Source organism: Saccopteryx leptura, chromosome 2 (assembly GCF_036850995.1).
Source record: "Saccopteryx leptura isolate mSacLep1 chromosome 2, mSacLep1_pri_phased_curated, whole genome shotgun sequence".
NCBI classification, from domain to species: domain Eukaryota; kingdom Metazoa; phylum Chordata; class Mammalia; order Chiroptera; family Emballonuridae; genus Saccopteryx; species Saccopteryx leptura.
The window spans coordinates 368,859,165-368,881,349 of record NC_089504.1 but is presented as its reverse complement, the minus strand read 5'-3'; positions in this window follow the sequence as shown (position 1 = coordinate 368,881,349).

Sequence of the window (22,185 nt, the reverse complement as noted above, 5' to 3'; positions counted from 1 at the left end):
TATGAAAACGTTGTCTAATCTCTCTCAGCCACAGTTTCCTCATCTGTTAAATGGGGCTAAAAGTACCGTAGAATTCTTGTCAGGAGTAGCATATGGAAAAGTACTTTGTACAAAGGAATGGGCTGAGCCTCTTGGCAATTATTAGGTGTAACTGTGACTCTGGGGATTCCCAAGGGTTGGGAAGTTGAGTGTGGAGGCTGGAGTGGTGATAGTTGGATTCTCCCAGTTCTCTGAGCTTCTCAGTCGAAGAGGGGAATTTCCCTCAGACACGTTCAGATTCGGCAACAGGAGCTGAATCAGGTGGGGCAAAATCCCAGGCCTGGGAGAAGTTTGGCTAGGCACTGAGGAGCCTTCCCAGCCTCTGGTTTCTGCCCTGAGGGTCCTGGCCATCCCCGAGAGGCCCCTCTTGCAGAGGGAGTGAAGTCTGCTACCTCTCATCCTGAATAGGGTCCCTCTCAGCTGTCCGAGGGCGAGAGTTGGACTCAAGAGGCAAGGAAAAGGGGGCCGCCAGCTACATGGTCACATGCATCAGCCACCGGCACTCGCCACACAGGAATCAACAGCATTCTCTCTGGCAGGCCTGATGGCACTGCCCTCCTGGCTTGTGGTACTTGCCTTGGGTGAGAAGTTCTGGGTCAGACATTAAATGAGGGGTACAGCGTGGGGTACATAGAAAGGGAAGGGTTCGGAGAGGGGAGGTCTCTCTGTGATCTAGCCCAGAGCCGTGGCTTTTCATAGGTAAAAAGCCCTGCTGTGCAGGCTGAGGTCATTCCTGGCACAGCTTCCCTCACTGCAGACGCCTGCAGGTCTGTTTTAATATCTGCAGCAACCACATTCCTAAGCAGGGTGGGTAAGAGGCTTTCTGGACAAGACTGCTTTCCATCAGAACTTATTCCAATTCACCAGGGTCAGCTTTTTGAGAGAGAGCTGGATTTCTTTTTTTTAAGGAAGAAAAAATTCGGTGAGAATGACTACATGCAGGAACCAGAAGCAGAGCAAGGTCCTGAGGACCGAGGAAGGGAGGCAGAAGAGGACAAAAGATCCAGGCAGTGGAGGCTAAGAAAGAGCCTGCCTTTGGGGTCCGGCCCAGCCAGGCCATTATCAGACCCTGCCATCCATCCCTCCACTGAACTCGCACTTGGCTTCTGTTCTGTGCCAAGTGCTGTGCTAGAAGACAAAGCAGTTTATTAGTTGTCTGTTTCTGGGTAACAAATTATCATAAGACTTAAAACAATACATGCTTATTATCTCATGGTTTCTGGGGGCCAGGAGTCTGGGCACAGCTCGGCAGGGCCCCCTGCTCATGGTCTCACAGGCTGTAATCAGGTTTGACTATGGCTGGGGCTTATCTGACACTCAAATGGGAAAAATCTTTTTCTAAGCTCTCGCGGTATTTAGCAGAACTGAGTCCTTCAAGGGCTGTTGGACTGAGGGCCTCCATTCCTAGCTGGCTGTTAGCCAGAGGCTGCTCTCAGGTCCTTGCCACGTGGCCTCTTCTACCTGGCGGCTTTCTCATCAAAGTGTGCAAGCCGAGAGGCGAAAGAGAGAGTCCCTAGCAAGGGGGAAGTCACCATTTTATGTGATACAGCGACAGAAATGACATCTCATCACTTTTGCCACTTTTTTTAATGTTTATTTTATTGATGAGAGAGAGAGAGAGAGAGAGAGAGAGAGAGAGAGAGAGAGAAGAACATCAATCTGCTCCTATATGTGCTCTGACCGGGGATTGAACCGGCAATCTCTGTGCTTTGGGATGACACTCCAACCAACTGAGCTATCTGGCCAGAGCACTTTTGCCACATTCTATTGATTAGAAGCAAGTCACAGATCCTGTCCACACTCATGGGGAGGGCGTTACACTGGGCTGTGAATATCAGCACACAGGGACTGTCAGGGACCACTTAAACTCGGCCTGGTGCAGAGTCAAATTGTTGCCTGCCCTCAGGTAACTCAGAATCAACAATAATAATAGAATAATAAAGGTAAGTCAATGCAGTCAATGCTTATATTGTGTCAGGAATGATGCTAGGTGTTCTAATATTTTGTTTTTAATCTCTATTAAGTGATAGATATGTGAATTCCAAACTGCCCTCTTGATGTTCCGCTTATCTGTCAGACCTCACCCTTACTGGACTAATGACCCTGAGACAGAGGAATTCCAAAAAAGCTGAGAAGCCGCCCCAAGGAGGGGCTCCGGACATACCAGGACTATTGATTCAACACCCACATGCTCGAAGCCCCCCAAGGAGAAGCATTCCAGACATACCAGGACTTTTGCCTCAGTATCCCCTCAGGCTCTCCCAAACACTACAAAACTCGCCCCTAGTCTGTAACTGGTGCTCTTCTCCCTCAAGAGAAGTGCCTGGCAGGGTTCCTTTCTTCCTTTCAATAAAGCCTGTTACTCTGGTCTTTCGGACTCCCATGGATTCTTACATTAAGTAGGTACAATTATTGTCTTCTTTTTAGGTGAGGAAACAGACTTAGATCATAGTAGTGAGAGATCTAGGAGTTTCTGAACTCTAAAAAATCAGACTTCACAGGCTCTGCTCTTACCCCCTTCATGATCTACCTCCCAGATAAATGGTGATCCACCATGGCGCACGCTGTAACAGTCCCTCTGGGACACTGGGGAAGGCTTCTCAGAGGTGGTAACTGCACACAACAGCACAGGACCCTAGAGGGAGTGCAGGGAAGAGAAGAGACATGATCCTTTGCTCTTGAGGAGCCCTTGAGGCTCAAGTGGGGACCAGCCCCAAGGAGCCGTCTCCAGGCACTTGCTAGGAACAGTGGCAAGTGCACACTGAACAGCTGTCTGAGTGCGCTCTGAAGTGATGTGCACTCCAGTGGCTGTTTAGATTAGTTTTCTAATTGGCTGAGTGTTAGCAAAGCCTCTGTGTATACAATGGGAATAATTAATCTTGTCTATTTGTATATCCACTCATGTTCTGTCATTTCCCATCTTCTCAGCTGTCTGCTTCTTACTGTTGGTTTTAGAACCAGAGAGGGTTTGCGTCTATGGGACTCTGTCTCTATGGCCCCCACACAGGTGGGCATGGGCAGCAGGAGGAGAGCAATGAAGAAGAAGATTCCAACAGCGCCCACCCTTCCTCAGCTAGGAGTGCCCATCTTACCTCCACACGTATTCAGTCATCAGGACCTGTACATTTGCAGGAAGTGGCCTTACATATGTCACGTCATAGCTTCACGACAAACTTGGAAGTTTGGCTTTTATTATTCCAAAGGAGAGACCCAACAGAGAGAGGTTAGCTAACTTGCCCAATGTCACTCACACAGCTAGTAAGTGGCTGAGCCAAGACTTGAACTTAGGTCCGCACTTTCCTGTCTGTCAGTCTGACGAACCCACCCAGCACAGTCATGTGAAGCCTCCCCTTTGCTGCCTTGTCAATCTCTCCGCCTGCTTCTCTCTGCCTTTCAGGGCCTTTCAGTGCTGGCTTGCCCCCCAGGCACCCATCTCAACTCTACTATGGAGTATTGATGCCAGGTCCCCTGGCTCCCTCAAACAGCCCCAGTTTGTTGATCCCCCCTTTGATCAGATTGTAGGCACCTTTGCAGAAGGCACCAAGGTATCAGCCTCTCCCTCCATACACCTAATTCAGGTACAAAGCAGGGATTTATGCTTTGATTTATCATGAGAGAGGGAAGTTGAAGCTGAGGCTGGGAGGACGTCTAAGGGTATGAAGCAACCCTTAGACGTTTCAGGTGCAGAAACAAGCACTCTTACTGAGGAGGCTCCTGCCTCTGTATCTCCCAGCCACTTCTTTCCCTGGAACCTTATCTTAGGCCTCCAGGTGTCTGTTAACGATTTTCTTTCCTTTGTGACCTAAGTGTGGTCAGATTTCCTCCTTGTAATTGTTCCAAGCTCAGTCAGTCAGACATGCACTTAAACACATACATCTGGAGAGTGAGCAGGGGAACAGGAGTTCTGTGTATATGGTCGTGCTCATGACAAAGACTTGGCCAGGAGAAGGTCCACGCTTCAGAACCCTCAACAAACGGCTCTGACATGCCCAGATTTGCTTTGGGGATTGTCTTTCAGAGAATTATAAAAAAGATGACTATAGAAATAAAGTAAACAGGAAATTCAAGAGGTATTGGCATCTCCAAGCCTACCAATCTTATATATAACTACAGCTATGATTAATTTCAGTACTTTTTATGTGCCAGGCTCTTTACAAATGCTCTATAAAACTGCTCTTCAAAAATTCTATCAAGGCCTTGGCCGGTTGGCTTAGTGGTAGAGCGTTGGCCTAGCATGCAGGAGTCCCGGGTTCGATTCCCAGCCAGGGCACACAGGAGAAGCACCCATCTGCTTCTCCACCTCTCCCCCTCTCCTTCCTCTCTTTCTCTTCCCCTCCTGCAGCTGAGGCTCCATTGGAGCAAAATTGTCCCAGGCGCTGAGGATGGCTCCATGGCCTCTGCCTCAGGCGCTAGAATGGCTCTGGTCGCAAACAGAGCAATGCCCCAGATGGGCAGAGCATCACCCCCTGGTGGGCATGCCGGGTGGATCCTGGTCGGGCGCATGCGGGAGTCTGTCTGACTGCCTCCCTGTTTCCAACTTCAGAAATATACAAAACAAAACAAAACAAAACAAAAAAACAAAAAGAAAAAGAAAAAGAAAAAAAAATTCTATCAAATACAGTAGTATCAGCACCCACCCTGTTGGAGACCGTGGCTCAGAGAGGTGATGCAGGTTAGGACTGCACAGAGGGCACGCGGACCAGGATGTGAACCCGGGCTGCCTGACCACGCAACTCTGCCCTTAATCTCTGAGGCCAGTGGGCGGCCTCACAGCTAAACTGCCTGTTCCTCCTCTAAGGCTGGGACTTGTGGTAAGAGGGAGAGAGAAAAGAAGTGCAAGGCTGCTGTTCCTCCTCCTTTTCCAGGAAGGGCCAGCATCTGGGTTCCTCCCAGCCCAGCATGGCCCTCTTCTTTGCTGCTTCCCAGGAGTGGGCAGCTGGCAGGAGGGCTGCATATTTGAGGTCCCAGCCTGCCAGTGTTATCTCAGGGAGTGTGATTTACGCTCCTCTATCTTATCTCAACCTGCTCCTCTATCTTATCTCAAGCCGGCCCTGGTGATGGATTTCACCTTCGGCATTTGGAGTGCAGTTGGAGTAGCTGATCCAGCCCAGAGCACGCCAGAAGACAGATTGAGCAGGAGACATGTAAAGCCAGGAGCCGCCATCGTGGCCATTCACATGCAGGTTCGCATTGGATTCGGACAGTCGGTAAAGAAACCATGGAGCCAAAAACTGGTGGGCCATAGCCTTTAATCCTACCTTGCACCCGGCGGGCAAGTAAAAATACACACTGGGCTCCAAAACCCAGTCACACTCAGTGCTCACAAAGCCACTGACTTATCCGAGTTTCCTAGAATCAAAGGTTTCTAGCTCACCAACCTTATTCTCCTCAGTTCCCCATCTCCTTCCTTATCCCAGATACAAACTCTACACAGACTGGCATCTCACTCAGTACTCCGCCATCTTGGCTGCTTCTCCTGGCCTACTCCACGTGGCCTCCTTCTGCTGCTCTCCTCTGCTCTCTCTTGCTAATCTCAGGAACCAAGCGGCAAGTTCCCGTTCTACCCCTATTTTATAGTGTAGCTTCACAACCTTTAATCCAATATACAAAATAGGGTAGTCTCTAATACAAAGTCACTTCTCTGAGGCATGATTGGATTGTACCACCTTACACCAAAAAGGGTAGGAAAGGCTTAATCCCAAAACCAAGCCCCAGGCTACAAGGATTCTGCCTGCCTTTAGCCCACCCCAACACACATTAATATCACCTGGGCAACGGCCTCTTTAACAAAGTGAGCATAATACATTTTATCTGCCCAACAAGACAGCACGGGCTTAGATCTGGACACACCCACTGCTGGCCTCCCCAGCTCAGGTGGAGAGAGGAGGACGTGTTCAGGCTGGGTGAGGGGCACTATCCCCTGCGCTGGGTAACTAACACTCCTTTCCCCACATTTGGCCTTGCTTGAGGTGCTTTGGGGGGAGCGGAGGAGGAAAAAGTAATAATAGTATTGATGTAGCACTCTCTTCTTTGCTATGATTGTTGGTGTAAAGCCAGGGACTGCCACCGCCATTATGTTCATTCACATGCAGATTATCATTAAATTCGGGCAGACGGTAAAGAAAGAGTCGGAGGATGGTGGGCCATTCTGTTTATTGGTGTTCCACCAAGACAGGCAAGCCACAAGAGAAGCCAATGGAAACGCAGAAAACCTGCTTTCCCATGGAGGGCAAGGGATCCGGGAGGAGAGAAAGAAGAAATCCTCCCGCATCTCTCCGTGGAGGGGGCAGAATCTCCCTTCCAGTAAACATTAGCAAGACAATGGCCCCTTCCAATCAGGAAGGCGACCTGCAACCTCACAGACCACCATATCTGGTGTTGCCCAGCCCCCAGTGCAAACTATAATATAAGTGAGCAAACATATACTTCATATTTACAAACTTATTTGACCAACAGTTGGTTGTTTTCTTTTAATTCCATCTTCACAACAACTAAATACAACAGCTTTTGTATTCCCTTTTTACAGATGAGGAAACTGAGGGTCAGCAGGGCTAGGGTCACTGTTGGTCAAATAAGTTTGTAAATATGATATATATGTTTGCTTGCTTATAGTTTGCATTGGGTGTGGGGGACAGGCAGTAAGCAGGCAGGGTCATTATAGCCTAAGAGTCATTATAGCTTAAGTGATTTTGTATCAGAGACTTCCTTGTTTGTATATTGGATTAAAGGTTTTGATTTCTACACTATAAAATGGGGCAGAGGAGCCCATGCTGGAGGAGAGCAGGGAGAGCAGAGAAAGGCCACATGGAGGAGAGGAGAAGCAGCCAACATGGCGGAGTGCTGAAGGAGAAGCCAGTTTGTGCAGGGAGAAGGAGATGGGGAACAGAGATGAATAAGGCTGGTGAGGTAGAAAACTTTGATTCTAGAAAACTCATATAAGTCAGTGGCTTTGGGAGCCCTGAATGGAAAGGGAAGTGTTTTCCCACTGTGTGTATTTTTTGCCCACTGGGTGCAAGCTAAGATAAAGATGATGGCCCACCAGTTCTTGGCTCCTGTTGGACAGATACAATGAATTATGCTCACTTTGTTAAAGATGGCGCTGCCCACGTGGAGGCTGTTGCCCACGTGATATTAATATGTGTCTCTAAGGGCTGTGGGCAGGCAGGATCCTTGTAGCCTGGGGCTTAGTTTTAGGACTAAGCCTTTCCCACCCTTTTTAATGTGGGGTGGTACAATCCCATCATGACTCAGATAAGTGACTTTGTATTAAAGACTTCCCTATTTTGTATATTGGATTAAAGGTTTTGATTTCTACACTATAAAATGGGGGCAGAGGCCCTGGCCGGTTGGCTCAGTGGTAGAGCATCAGCCTGGCATGCAGGAGTCTGGGTTCGATTCCTGGCCAGGGCATACAGGAGAGGCACCCATCTGCTTCTCCACCCCTCCCCCTCTCCTTCCTCTCTGTTTCTCTCTTCCTCTCCCACAGCCAAGGCTCCATTGGAGCAAAGTTGTCCTGGGCGCCGAGGATGGCTCTGTGGCCTCTGCCTCAGGCATTAGAATGGCTCTGGTTGCAACAGAGCGGTGCCCCAGATGGGTGGAGCATCACCCCCTGGTGGGCATGCCGGGTGGATCCTGGTCATGTGCATGCAGGAGTCTGTCTGACTGCCTCCCCGTTTCCAACTTCAGAAAAATACAAAAAATAAAAAATAAAAATAAATAAATAAAATGGGGGCAGAACGGGAGCTTGTTCTCTCAGTTCCTGAAATTAGCATTAGAGAGCAGAGCAGGGAAAGACCATGTGGAGGAGGCCAGGAGAAGCAGCCAAAATGGTGGAGTGCTGAGAGAGAAGCCAGTTTGTGCAGAGTTTGTGCAGGGAGGAGGAAGGAGATGGGGAACAGAGGTGAATAAGTCTGGTGAGCTAGAAACCTTTGATTCTAGGAAACTCAGATAAGTCAGTAGCTTTGTGAGCACTGAATGTGAGTGGGTTTTGGAGCCCAGTGTGTGTTTTTACTTGCCCACCGGGTGCAAGCTAGGATTAAGGATGATGGCCCACCAGTTTTTGGCTCCGTTGTTTCTTTACCGACTGTCCGAATCTAATGTGAACCTGCATGGGCCAGGCGACTGTGATGGTGGCCCTGGCCTTGTATACTGGCTTTACAGCTCTGTTGTTTCTTTCATTACCGTGTGTCTGAATCAAATGTGAACCTGCATGGGCCAGGCAGCTGTGATGGTGGCCGTGGCTACTGGCTTTACAGTCACATAGACAGGTGAGGAGGTGGGTGTCCAACACATATCTTCTTTTTTTTTTTTTTTTTTGACTAGATTATTATTTTATTTATTTATTTATTTTTATAATAATTTTATTTTTTTAATGGGGTGACATCAATAAATCAGGATACATATATTCAAAGATAACAAGTCCAGGTTATCTTGTCGTTCAATTATGTTGCATACCCACCACCCAAAGTCAGATTGTCCTCTGTCACCTTCTATCTTGTTTTCTTTGTGCCCCTCCCCACCCCCTTGCCCTCTCCCATTCCCCCCTCCCCCCCGTAACCACCACACTCTTATCAATGTCTCTTAGTTTCACTATTATGTCCCACCTATGTATGGAATAATACAGTTCCTGGTTTTTTCTGATTTACTTATTTCGCTTCGTATCATGTTATCAAGATCCCACCATTTTGCTGTAAATGTTCCGATGTCATCATTTCTTATGGCTGAGTAGTATTCCATAGTGTATATGTGCCACATCTTCTTTATCCAGTCATCTATTGATGGGCTTTTTGGTTGTTTCCATGTCCTGGCCACTGTGAACAATGCTGCAATAAACATGGGGCTGCATGTGTCTTTACGTATCAATGTTTCTGAGTTTTTGGGATATATACCCAGTAGAGGGATTGCTGGGTCATAAGGTAGTTCTATTTTCAGTTTTTTGAGGAACCACCATATTTTCTTCCATAATGGTTGTACTACTTTACATTCCCACCAACAGTGGATGAGGGTTCCTTTTTCTCCACAGCCTCTCCAACATTTGCTATTACCTGTCTTGCTAATAACAGCTAATCGAACAGGTGTGAGGTGGTATCTCATTGCCGTTTTGATTTGCATTTCTCTAATAGCTAAAGAAGATGAGCATCTTTTCATATATCTGTTGGCCATTTGTATTTCTTCCTGGGAGAAGTGTCTATTCATATCCTCTTCCCATTTTTTTATTGGATTGTTTGTTTGTTTGTTGTTGAGTTTTATGAGTTCTTTGTATATTTTGGATATTAGGCCCTTATCTGAGCTGTTGAAAATATCATTTCCCATTTAGTTGGCTTTCTGTTTATTTTGTTATCAGTTTCTCTTGCTGAGCAAAAACTTCTTAGTCTGATGTAGTCCCATTCATTAATTTTTGCCTTCACTTCTCTTGCCTGTGGAGTCAAATTCATAAAATGCTCTTTAAAACCCAGGTCCATGACCAACACATATCTTCTGACCTCAACTCCTGTTATCTTTCATGAAACATGAAGGAACAGAGAGTTTTATCTTTTGGAAATGCAGCTCCCCTACCCTTCCTTTTTATTTTTACTTTTTCAAAACCGAGTTGTAGCTCAGATCAGGGCAGAGTCTTTTGCCATGGTGAACTCAAAGGAAGGAGGCATGGCCTGCAGGAAGGGTGTTGAGCCAAGGTCTGAGTGAGGCAGAGAAAGTCACACTTAGGAGGGAGAAGGTGGGAAGTCAACCCCTTTCTCATGCAAAGGGTTTCAACAGTGAAACAGTTTTTCAACAAAGAAGCATTGAAACCCTTTAGTGAGTATCCTGCTGTGGGTGACAGACACATGCTCTTATAAAACCAGAACTCATTGAGTTTCCCTGTGTGCCAGGAATGAAGCTAGGAAACTTACTTATTTGATCTGATTTGTATAATAGTCCTATAAGGTGGATTTCACCATCTTTATTTCAGAATAGGCTGAGCTCAGAAAGATTAGATAATTTGCTTATGGTCTCACAGCTGGTGAGCTGTAGAACTCTAATTCAAACCCAGGTTATCTGACTCTAAATCTGTTAGTAAACTAGAAACCTTTCTTTCACATGTATCCTGGCATATGGGGGGTGGGAGGCCTCTCCTCCAGCCCCACAATGGCTCCTTATAGACAACAGCCTAACTTGGTAACCCCTCCGTCCTAACCCACCCTGCATACATCCTGAAAATTTAGGGGGAAAATAGTGTGGGCATTGAGAAAGAATGTATCTGCTAAGAAGGACTGTGGTTGCAAACTGCCCTTCTGAATAAAACTCTTCCTCTTTCTGCACCCCAGATTGGGGACTTTTGTTGACAATATGGATAATTAGCAGGAGGGGGTTCTTAAATTTTGGGGTTCAAAACCCACAGGGGCTATATTTACAGGCTGGCCCAAAGCATACAAATTCATTGAGCAGGACCCAGAGACAACATTAAGGAACAGATTCCTTGAGGAAGGAGGAATTGGTCAGTTGGGTAGTGTAAAGCCAGTAGCCACAGCCACCATCACAGCCACGTGGCCTGTGCAGGTTCGCATTTGATACAGACACACGCTAATGAAACAACGGAGCCAAGAACTGATGGGCCATTACCTTTAATCCTAGCTCACACCCAGTGGGCGAGAAATACACACAGTGGGAAAACACTTCCCTTTCCATTCAGTGCTCTCAAAGCCACTGACTCACCCGAATATTCCTAGAATCAAAGGTTTCTACCTCACCAACCTTATTCACTTCTGTTCCCCATCTCCTCTCTCTGCACAAACTGCACAAACTGGCTTCTCCTTTAGCACTCTGCCATCTTGGCTGCTTCTCCTCTGCAATGCTAATAGCAGGAACCCAGAGAGAGAGAGAGCCCCTGGTCTGCCTCATTTTATCATGTAGAAATCAAAACCTTTAAGCCAATATACAAATAAGGAAGTCTCTGATACAAAGTCCCTTATCTGAGGCATAAATGGGATTCCTCATAAGAGTGCACCACCCCACATCATGCAACAGTCAAGGGTGTGGGGAAAAGCTTAGTTTTGAAAAGATTTTAGTATTAAAAGGGTGGGAAAGGCTTAGTCTTAAAACTAAGCTTTAGGCTATAATGACTTTGCCGGCTTACAGCCTGTCTCCCACACCCAATGCAAACTATAAGTGAGCAAACACATATATCGTATTTACAAACTTATTTGACCAGCAAGGTAGGAACTTGCTGGTGGCTATTACAGAGGAGGCTATTACAGAGGATGCATTGTTACTAAACTTAAGGAAACCTGGGTTCTAGCCCCAGCTCTGTCACTCGCAAACTGGGACTCTCGGACTAGATGCTTCTTCTCCAAGAGCACCAGTTTATTCCTTTGCAAAGTGAAAGATTGGACTGACATTATAAGATTGCTTTCACTTCTAACATATTGTGAGTTTTGAATCATTAGTGCACCCCACCCCCATAAGTTCCTGTGGGAAAGATAAAGGAGGTTAGAAAGTTTGACCTCCACACAGGATGATTTAGGGGCCAACCCACCTAAAAGCTGAAAACGGACTAAATGGCATTAGCCAGATCTTTTCCAGCCTGAGCAGCAGCTGGTTTGTGTGTTTTTGTTTTTTGTTTTTTTTTTGTTTGTTTCGTATTTTTCCGAAGTTAGAAGCAGGGAGGCAGTCAGACAGACTCCAGCATGCGCCTGACCAGGATCCACCCAGCACGCCCACCAGGGGTCGATGCTCTGCCCATCAGAGGTGTTGCTGCATTGCGACCGGAGCCATTCCCACACCTGAGGCAGAGGCCATGGAGCCATCCTCAGTGCCCGGGGCCAACTTTGCTCCAATGGAGCCTTGGCTGTGGGAGGGGAAGGAAGAGATAGAGAGGAAGGAGAGGGGGAGGGTGGAGAAGCAGATGGGCACTTCTGTGTGCCCTGACTGGGAATCGAACCCAGGACTTCCACACGCTGGGCCAATGCTCTACCGCTGAGCCAACCAGCCAGGGCCTTGTGGCTGGTTTTAAAGTGGATATAGTCCCCATTCCCTTAAAGCTCGTCTCCGTAGACAGGTTGACGTGGCCGTCGGAGCTGCTGGAGAAGCTGCCGTGCGCAGAGGCAGCTGGTCCTGCAGGAGGATGAGCGCCAGGGCACCTTCACTATTGTGGGATTTCAGCTCCCAGGGGCAGGCCATCTGCCACCCTGGCTTCATTTGCACTGTTCATCTGTTATGTCTTTCTTGGTCGTTGAGCACATTCAGGCAGTTATGGTTAGATTCTAATTATTTTTCTAAACTCACAAAATCCCCATAATATAGCAAAGGAGTCAGCAAAGAAAAAGAAGAAAAGAGAAGAGTTTCTAGAAATATGAACTCTAAGTTCACATGCACTTCCCATCCCCATTTGTAGGACAGCTGTTGTGGTGCTCTATTCACCCCCAAGCCCCAGCATTACCTCAAGGTTCTCAGTTCTTATACTGGCGCCCCTCCCACCATCGTTCCTTTGAGAGACTATGGCCTGGTGATCAAGGAGTGGAGAGCGGCCAGCTACTGCCACCCGACACAAAGCTTCATCGTCTCTGTCTAGGCTTGTCCCCTCTCCATTCTTGCAGTGGGGTCATTCCTTCTTCTTATCTGAGGTAAGAGCAGGGCAAGTAAGGGCTAGAAAAAGACTTCTCCCTTACATGGCTGATTAGAAGGAGTTTGGGGTCTGAGTGAGCCAGCCCTCACCTAACCTAACCTGGTTAGGTGGCTTCTTGTTTCTCCCCCAGGAGGTTGCCATAGTCTAACTGCCCAGCCCTAGCTTGAGTGGTGGAAGGAAATTGGTATCTGTAAATTTTTGTTGAATAAATGAATGAATGAGAGCTTAGAGAATTGACTGAAGTTTGAGCAAGAAACAGGAATACAAGGCCAACATCGTTTAGCTCATCAAATGCCCTTGTGGCCCTTGGGAAGAAGAAAGATGAATATGGAAGGGTCAGGAAAGGATGAGTTTAAATTTGAGGCACAAACAACATGGAACTAGATAAGTCAGACCTGAAAAAACCTTAGTCATCTGTAAGGCCAGGAGGCACGGCCACCACTACAGCCGCCTGGCCCATGCAGGTTCGCACTGGATTCAGACAGACGGTAATGAAACAACAGAGCCACGAACTGGTGGGCCATCATTTTTAATCCTAGCTTGCACCCAGTCGGCAAGTAAAAACACACACTGGGCTCCAAAACCCACTCATTCAGTGCTCACAAAGCTACTGACTTATCTGAGTTTCCTAGAATCAAAGGTTTCTAGCTCACCAGACTTATTCATCTCTGTTCCCCATCTCCTTCCTTCTCCCTGCACAAACTCTGCACAAACTGGCTTCTCACTCAGCACTCTACCATCTTGGCTGCTTCTCCTGGCCTCCTCTACGTGGCCTTTCTCTGCTGTCCTCTCTAATGCTAACCTCAGGAACCAAGAGAGCAAGCTCCCAGTCTGCCCCACTTTATAGTGCAGAAATCAAAACCTTTCATCCAATATACAAAATAGGGAAGTCTCTGATACAAAGTCCACCCCACATCAAAAAGGGTGGGAAAGGCTTAGTCCTAAAACCAAGCCCAGGGCTACAAGGATCCTGCCTGCCCACAGCCCACCTCCAACACACATTAATATTACCTGGGCGACGGGCTTCCATGTGGGCAGTGCCATCTTTAACAAAGTGAGCATAATATATTTTATCTGCCCAACATCATCACTTCATCCAAACCTTTATTTTTTTCAGGGACAACACTAAACTCCAAGGGGTTAGTAACATTAGTGACGTCCAGAAGATCACAGAGTGAGGACTTGGGTCTCTTGACTATGTTGTCCCTGACAAAAATGTTAATCTCTTCTTTTCCACATTTACCTCAAATTCACTCATTCCAGAAAAAGCAACTGCCACCTAACTTGGGGATCCTCTCATTGGGGCTTCTTAATGCTAATGAAGTGTTCTGACATTACCTTGATTTACTGTCCTTGGGGTCATTTTGGCCTTTGTCTTGTGACTTCAAGGCTGCCTTCACTTGACATAAAGGATGGGTAAGGGTAGCAGAAGCCAGCCATACTGGGCCAGTTGTACCCTAGGCTGGCCCCATGAGAGGTCTGGCCTGGGTGACTACCATGGTGCCTAGTCTGGCCTCCTATTTGTCCTGCTGGGGACTCATGCAGTCAGTCTTAAGCGGAAGTGCTCAAACTTTGTCCAGTGATCAGGGCAAGGACATGGACATGCATTTTACCACTTTATAATGGCTTGGGTGTCCCCAAGGGCCAGTCTAGGATTTTCTAACCATGTTTACAGTTAGAAGAAAATGTAATGCATATGTATCTGACTCACTGATCTCTACATTATTTCAAAGTTTGATTTCTGGAAATGGTTTGATATGTATATATACTCTGCTTATTTTTAACATTTGGATTGGTGAATTGGCCAAGACAAAATAAATAGTTATCCTGAGAGGCAGAAGGGAAGTTCAGGTAGAGGCAAGACCTGCAGGCTTCTTCCCAGGCCTGGCTAGGGACAGGAGGCCCAGCATGGCAGGGAGCATGCCTGCACCCAGAAACACACCTTAAGCAATGTAGCCTGCAGCTTCCCTTCTGCTTGTACTTCTGGGGCACTGAGCCTACTGAGGAAAATCACCCAGATGGGAAGATGGTGTCACCACAGATCTGTTACATCGGACCTCTGATGCATTCCCGAGAGTACAGAGCGATCCCATTGGGTGAGTCCACGAGGCCATTCCAGACCTTCACCACTCTTCTCAAAACCCAGAACCTCTTTCTCAACCATTTTTTGTTTTGCAGAGAAAAGGGAGTCCTCCGGGAAAGAATTTCCTCTCCACAACCCTTTTACCTCAGCAACTCTCCCTCTCAGCCTAGGTGATTTTTGAAGGGCGGCCAGCTAGAGCTCTCTGCTGTCCCAGGGACATCATCCCAGCCGCCCCACCCCACCCGTCTGCCAGCTCTGCTTCCTTTGTCCTTGCTTAGCTGCTGTTGTTTCCCCAATTCTCTGCCTCATCTCTAATATCCAATCAGTCACCATGTCCTGCCAACCTGACCCCTTAAGCACCCATCCCCTCTTCCTGAGCCCCTTTGCCACCGCCCTAGTCCAGGCTCTTACTTCTTGACTGTTGCTACAATCTCCTCTCTGGTTTCCCTTCAGCCATTCTTGACCATGCTCAATCTGTACTACATAGCAGCAAGAGGGATATTTTTATAAAACAAAGCTTGTTCATCACTCCTTTACTTAAAATTCTTCAGTGGCTTCTCATTACTCTCCAGATAAAATCTAAATTCTTCAGCATAGCAAGAAAAATCTGTGTAATCTGGTTCCTGTCTGTCAGTTGGTCTCGTTTCTCCTTCCCACTCCGCCTCACTATGCTACAGCAACACTGAAATTCATTGTTCTGACTCCCAGACACAGCAGGCCTTCTCGCGGCGCTGCGTCTGTGCGCATGCGCCTTCCTCTGACTGCGCCGCTCTTGGCTTGTCTGCCAGAACACTCCTAGTCATCCTTCCAGGTGAGATTTATACACCGTCTCCTCCTGAAGGCCGCCTCTGGTTTCCCAGGTGGTCTCCACTCCACTCCACGCTTGCCTCCCTGCAGTTATGTACTATAACAGCTAATTTGAAGAAGGAGGCTCTGCCCACCTTTGCCCACCTCTTTTTTTTCTGGACTTTAATTTTTATTACTTATTTGTTGATTTTAGAGAGAGAGAGAGAGAGAGAGAGAGAGAGAGAGAGAGAGAGAGAAGCATTCATTCGTTTTTCCACAGCTGTGCATTCATTGGTTGCTTCCTATATGTGCCCTGACTGAGGATCAAAACTGCAACCTTGGTGTTTTGGGACAACTCTCTAACAGACTGAGCTACCCAGCCAGGGCTCTCTACCCATCTCTTTAAGTGTAAATTTCTTGAGAGCAGTGCCCATATCTTTTCATCTTTGTATCTCCTATACAAAGCACAGAGCCTACCATATAATAGGCACTTAATAAATTTTAATTAGTAATCATGCTTATTTTTTTATTGAGAACTTGAAATAAAGCCAAGGAAAGTGCTAAGCACTTTAACCTCCATTATGTCATTTAGCTGACACAATTACAGTTATCCTATGAGGTGGGTGTCATCCCCATTTTGACAATGAGAAGACTGAGACCAAGAAAGTTTAGGTAACTCTCCAGCACAAGTGGCACTGAAGAGATGTGAAACCCCATCTTAGTGAAGCATAAATGAGTGCGCTCTGCGCAGCCACCTACACCAGCCAACAGTCAGCATGTGGATGCTGGGCCATCAGGAGCGGCCCCATGCTGTCTGTCACACCCCAGCCTGCCCAGTGCTCAGGCCTCCGGTCTGCACTGCTGAACAAGATGTTTGCATACTTGGCCCAGCCAGTCTTTTTTCCCATATCAAAATCCCACAGGCCTGCTCAGACTTCCCGAACTGATGATACCCGGTCTCCTGGCTAAGAGTTCTGCTTCCTGAGCATGCTTATAGCCAGCCGCACTTAACAAGGGTCAGTTTCTCAAGCTCGTCTGGCCAGTTGTTCTGCCATGGGCCGTCAGCCCTGGTGTGCATTGCAGGACTGCACTCTAGTCCAGCTCCAGTGTGACCGTGTCCCCAGTAGACCCAACACTGTTAGCATGCCAGACCCCTTGCCCAGCACCCTCCTTGCCTTACTCTGAGTCCCCTTGCCCTGAGCTGAGACCTTGTTGTCTGCTCACACTGACAGCAGCTCAGGGATGAGACAGAGAAGAAAGGACTGGTCAGGGATCTGCTGAGCCTGAGAGGCCAGGTAGGTCTACACCTGGTGTCCTCATTGAGAGCTCACCCCGGAACTCTGGAGCCACAGACCCACTTTCTGTGCTTCTTGGTCACTGTTTCTCATTACGTCAAAGTCACAAAGCAAGTACCAGTCACATGCCCTTGATTGACAGGACTAACATTTTGTATTCAGCTGTTATTTCTGTTAATGATCATATTTACTTGATGAATAAGATTTGGACTTCAGGAATATACTATGGCCAGATTGATCAGAACAATGATAATGCCTCAATTCTTATGTCATTTTTATTATGATGCATTTTCACACGTATCATTTTGTTTCCACTTGGTTACTATGGCTTTTTTTTTATTTTTATTTTTTCATCTAAAAGTGGAGAGTAGAGCTTGGACTTAAAATCATGCCACAGTCGGCCTGACCTGTGGTGGCACAGTGGCTAAAGCGTCGACCTGGAAATGCTGAGGTCGCTGGTTCGAAACCCTGGGCTTGCCTGGTCAAGGCACATATGGGAGTTGATGCTTCCAGCTCCTCCCCCCTGTCTCTCTCTCCTCTCTCTGTCTCTCTCTCTCCCTCTCTCTCTCTCTCCTCTCTAAAGTGAATAAATAAAAAAAAAAAAATCATGCCACAGTCATCCATCACTGCTGAAGGCACAGTGCTCGAGCTGCTAGATCCTTAATAGACAGCGTTTCATTCATCTTTACAGCAACCACAAAAGATGGGCATTATCCCCATGTTAGAGACAGAGAAGGTAGGTAAATTTCCCAGTGTCCGCAGGTGCCAAGACCGGAAGCTGGGTCTGCCCAATGCTGGCGCATGTGTGCTTCTGCTGTGCTGTGCTGGCCGGCACTAGGCCTGGCCTCGTCTGCGACATCCCCAGGTGTGTCCCACCGTGGTCTGTGCTTCATGTCAGATTAAACACCACCCCTGCCCTTGGGCTGTCTTGATTTTCTAACGTATTAAACACAACTTCCTGGTATTAACCTTTAGTCCCTTTGACCTAAAATGATTTTGCCTTTGTTGTTCCTCTACTGGAACACAGGTAACAATTTCCATCTGACTGACTGATGAGGAATTGCTGGCCCTTAGTTGTGAGCTGGATGTCACAGGAAGCCATCCTTCCCCAGAAGAAGATAAGGTGGCTCCTGGGAAGTTCCAAAGGAAGGGCAAGGCCATGTGGCAGCATGTGAGAGGTCTCTTCCTTCGTGTCACCTAGGCTGTGTTGAGAACGTCATCCCAAGACTAGCAGGAGCAGTGACTTTCTGAGAATCTGCCATCTGGAATGTGCTTGTCCCCTTTAAACTGTCCTGACCATAAGGCCACAAACTAGTGAACATAACCCAAAGATTAGCAGGGGAAGGGTCTTTGGTGGGGAAGTAGAAGGAATTCCTATCAAGAGTTCTGATTCTGCCTCCTATCAGGGCCGATTGTCAAGTCACCTCCTCTCCCAGGGCTTCTGTTTGCTGAGCTAGTTACCGGAGCACTCTGAAGGTCCCCTTGTTTCCTGGATGTTCCAGTGGTCCCTCAGGGCTGGCCTCATGGCTCCTAGGAGAGACCTCCCACCCGCACAGGCTTGTGGAGCACAGGGGCAAACCTCAAGCCTGGTCTAGATCTCCGTGTTTCTGGGGTCCCAGACTGTCCCGGCACCCCGGCAGAAGGTGGCAGTCCCAGTCACAATGTTGACGGTAGCTTGTGTGTTTGAGGCTGGGGCCCAGCGGGGGCCGTGGACATCAGGGAGCAGCAGGAGTGTGTGTGAGTGAGCGTGTGTAAGCGTGCAGTGTGTGAGTGTTTATTTATTCTAGGAGCGGTTGCTAAGTCAGGGGTGTTTGCCAGCAGAGAGCTGCCTGAGGGCCGTGTTTGTTTACTTAGCGGAGTGCAGGGAGGGCGGGGCAGAGACAAGTGCAGGCTGCGGAGAAGTAGGTTGAATGCCCCCCTTCTATGGGTACTGCTGGTTCTGGAGAGCCCCGCTCAGGAACATGAGCTCTGGTTTGCCTTCCTCATCGGTGGCTCTATTCCTGACCCCTGCCCCAGTCGGGCCCCTGACCATCTCCCCTTTATGCAGGGGTGTCTCCTGGCCACAGGGCCCTGAGAGAAGGTAGAGGAGAAAAAGGAGGGACAGTGGTCAGAACAAGGAGATTTGAATCTGGGCTCCACGGACTAGTGCACTGCCTCTGGCAAGTCACTTAATGTCGAGGGGCCTCGCCTGGTCCACCTCATCTCTAGAATGAGGTGACTTGAGAGCTCCCTTAGGGCTGTGTGGTTGTGTCTGTCAAGGAGATGTGGAAATACACCAGCTCCTCCCCCTCCGGTGGGCCCAGTCAGCACAGACCTGCTTCTCTAACTCAGTCCCGTTCCTCCCCGCCCGGAGTGTGCTCAGCCTTCAGCTCAGCCTGGGCCCGTCCTGCAGGCGTCTGTGCCAGGCTGAAGACCACTGCTCAGGACCCACCCTCTGTCTTCCAGGATATATAGTAATTGTGTATTCCCTGTCTACAGGACAGAGAGAGTGTGTGAGAGAGGAGAAGAGCTGCCACTGACCCTCCTGCTTCCCAGTCCTCCCTCACCACAGGCCAGGAAGGTGTATTTCCCCGGAAGTGGGAGCTGGCTGACTTTCAGGACTGTACTTCCCAGCTGGTGGCCCCAGGGACGCCCCGGAGGCTCTGCCACCCTCCCCCGCCCTGAGGCCACAGCACTGCGTTTGCTAGTCTGTGAGGGAGCTCTGGCCCCCAGACACAGGCTGGCTGGCGGCCAGCGTGGGGTTCCGGCTCCTGCAGCAGCCAGCAGGGTGGGAGGAAGGCCCTGTCAACCCCCTGGGAGAAAGTTCCTTGGCAAGCAGAGAAGAGAGGCTGCCTGCACTGGCCCTCCCTCGGGGCCACAGAACAACTTATCCCCAATCTGCCAGGCAGGCCTTGTGCCTCCCTGTTCTGCCCATGCTCCCAGGGGCTTGGGCGGGGATCGCAACTAGGCATTTCAGGAAAGGAATCTATAGCTTACCCCTGTTTCTCTCAGAAACCCGGAGGAATTAAGAAGTAAAAGGGTTGGTGGCACTTGGCCCCTCAGGTTTCCGGCCTTCTCTGGCTCCCATTAACCCTTGGGTGTTTCTGACCGTGTTTGGAGAAGCAGCCAGGACTGCCGGGCTCAGGGCCACCAACTCCTCCTCCTCCTTCTGCCACCACCACACCACCCACCTCTGCCTCCAGAACACTCAACACACACACAGAGTCAGTCTCCTGCCACCGAGGCTGCTTGTTCTGCTGGTGCCACAGAGAAACAGATGAAGAGCTGGAAAAATCACCCCAGCGCCAAAAAGAATCAGTGTGGAAAAGCAGGGAGAGAGCGAGACCAGTTACAGAAAAGGCTGCCCACCGGGAGGTGGCGCTCCACCTGGCAGACCTTCTCTATCCTTCCCGGGAACTCGGGCTGGGGCGGGGCAGCCGTGGTCTACCTTTCTCCCTGCTCACTCAGCCAGCAGCCACCTACGAAGGTTACCAGACCCCACCCTCCAGTGGTCCTGCCTTGTGCTGGATCTGGTAAATGGGAATACTGCCCTCTAAGCCAGGCCCCCCTCAGGCTGGGCTGTTACTGAGTGAGCTAGTCTCCAAGGGCCAACCTAGCATCCTCCCCACCTCTTTGTCTCTCCCTTGCCTCCATCCACATCCCTTGCAGCATGGTACCGAAGAAAGATTTTGAACTTGCCATGTGGTGCGATGTATTTCACTCTTCCCAACAGCAAAGAGGAAGCAAATCTAGTCTCCTTTTAGGAGATATCTACTTTCCCAAGGGAGATGGTACCAGCCACCTCAATTGGGCCTATAGGGTCATTTAAGGGCTGCTTCCAGGCCTGGCTCAGTGTGCTTGAAGCAGGCAGGGCTGACACTGTAGTCTGAGGAAGGATAATCAGTGGATAGAACTGACCCTTTGGCCCTTCCAGGCCACAGCATGGTTCTGGCATGTCCAAACCAAGTAAGGTCCACTGTGTCCAGGTGGACCATTTCCAAACCCTTTTCTATCACAGATCACTTCCCAGAAACTTTCCAAGATGGGAACTCACAACTGAAGCTGGTTGTTTAGATCGGAAAATCTGGGTATAATGTCATTAGAAAAGCCAGAGTCTCCTCACACGAACCTTTGCCTACAACCTCTCCCTGCTCCCTTGGCTCGTCCACTTGTCTCTGCCTGAGTCACGACAGCAATCAACAACGTGGACACAGAGCCTCACAGTGTGCCAAGTGCTCCCACGGGCCCGGGACATTTACTCCGCCTCATGGAGACAAGCTGTTGTCAGCTCCACCCGGGGAGCTGTGGGCCTGCCCGGGCTGCACAAGCTGTAGGTGGCGGACCTGACTTGCACTCTTGGGTTCTCTCCCTGGAGCCCTTTCTGCCAGCTACCCAGAGACGCACAGGGAGCTGGAGCCCTCCAGTTGTTGGCAGGCAGGAGGACATTGACTTGACTGGCTTCCAGCTGGGCCTTGCTTGGTGGCCTTAGCCCTCCCAGATCCTTGGAGCAGAGGGGCTGGTGAGGAGCTTTCTGAGAGGCCCTCCTCTCTTCTCTGACTCGCCCCACCCCCACCTCCTTCGCCTTCCCAGTCCCCTTCTTGTGTCTGCCAGGTTAAAGCTTGTCTTCTTTCTCAGGGTCACCTCCCCCAGAGAACCCCTGCTCCTCCTGTGTTTCTTTCCTCTCCCCCCCACCTCTCCCTTATGTTTATGCCTGTGCTTTGGGAGAACAGGCAGGGCCACCTGGTGAAGGTGCCAGGCTCAGGGCACTTGCCTCCTAATGCTGCCTCATGTGCCTCATTTTAGCTTTGGCTTCACCATGGAACCTGAACTCCTTTAGTATGTTTTTCAGATTTGTAAAGAATCCCCAGTACCCTCCCCAGTTCTCAGACTTTCTACATGACCTTGAACAGGAATTCAGACTCTGGACGCAGAGTCTGTGGAGCAGAAGGATACCGGAGCCCAGATCTAGACCCAGGAAGGCAGAAGTGAAGGGAGAGGTACAAAATGTACCCTTTTTTCCTAAGCAAGAATCTGCCCAGGCCCAGCCAGTTCCCTAGGGCAGCTGTTCTTTCCCCCTCTATGACCTTAGAATCCTCACCCCAGGTCTCTCGGGGAAGGTGATTGAGCAAAAGCCCAGTTTATCCCAAATAATGCAGTGCATACATTAGAGGGGGTGGGGAGGACGTTTTATCCAAAACACATGCTGTTGCTGCTGTTCTAGTTATCTTGGACATTTCCTGCATGTTTGTCACCATGGCAACTGACTCAGCACGAAACCTTGTTTGCTGGGCCCTGGGGTCCAGCATAACAGCCATGTGGTGTCAATTTGGGCCTCTCGGTATTTTCTGTCTCTCTGTCTCTCCCAGCTTATGTCTCTCTGTCTTTTGTCTTTGTCTCTGTCT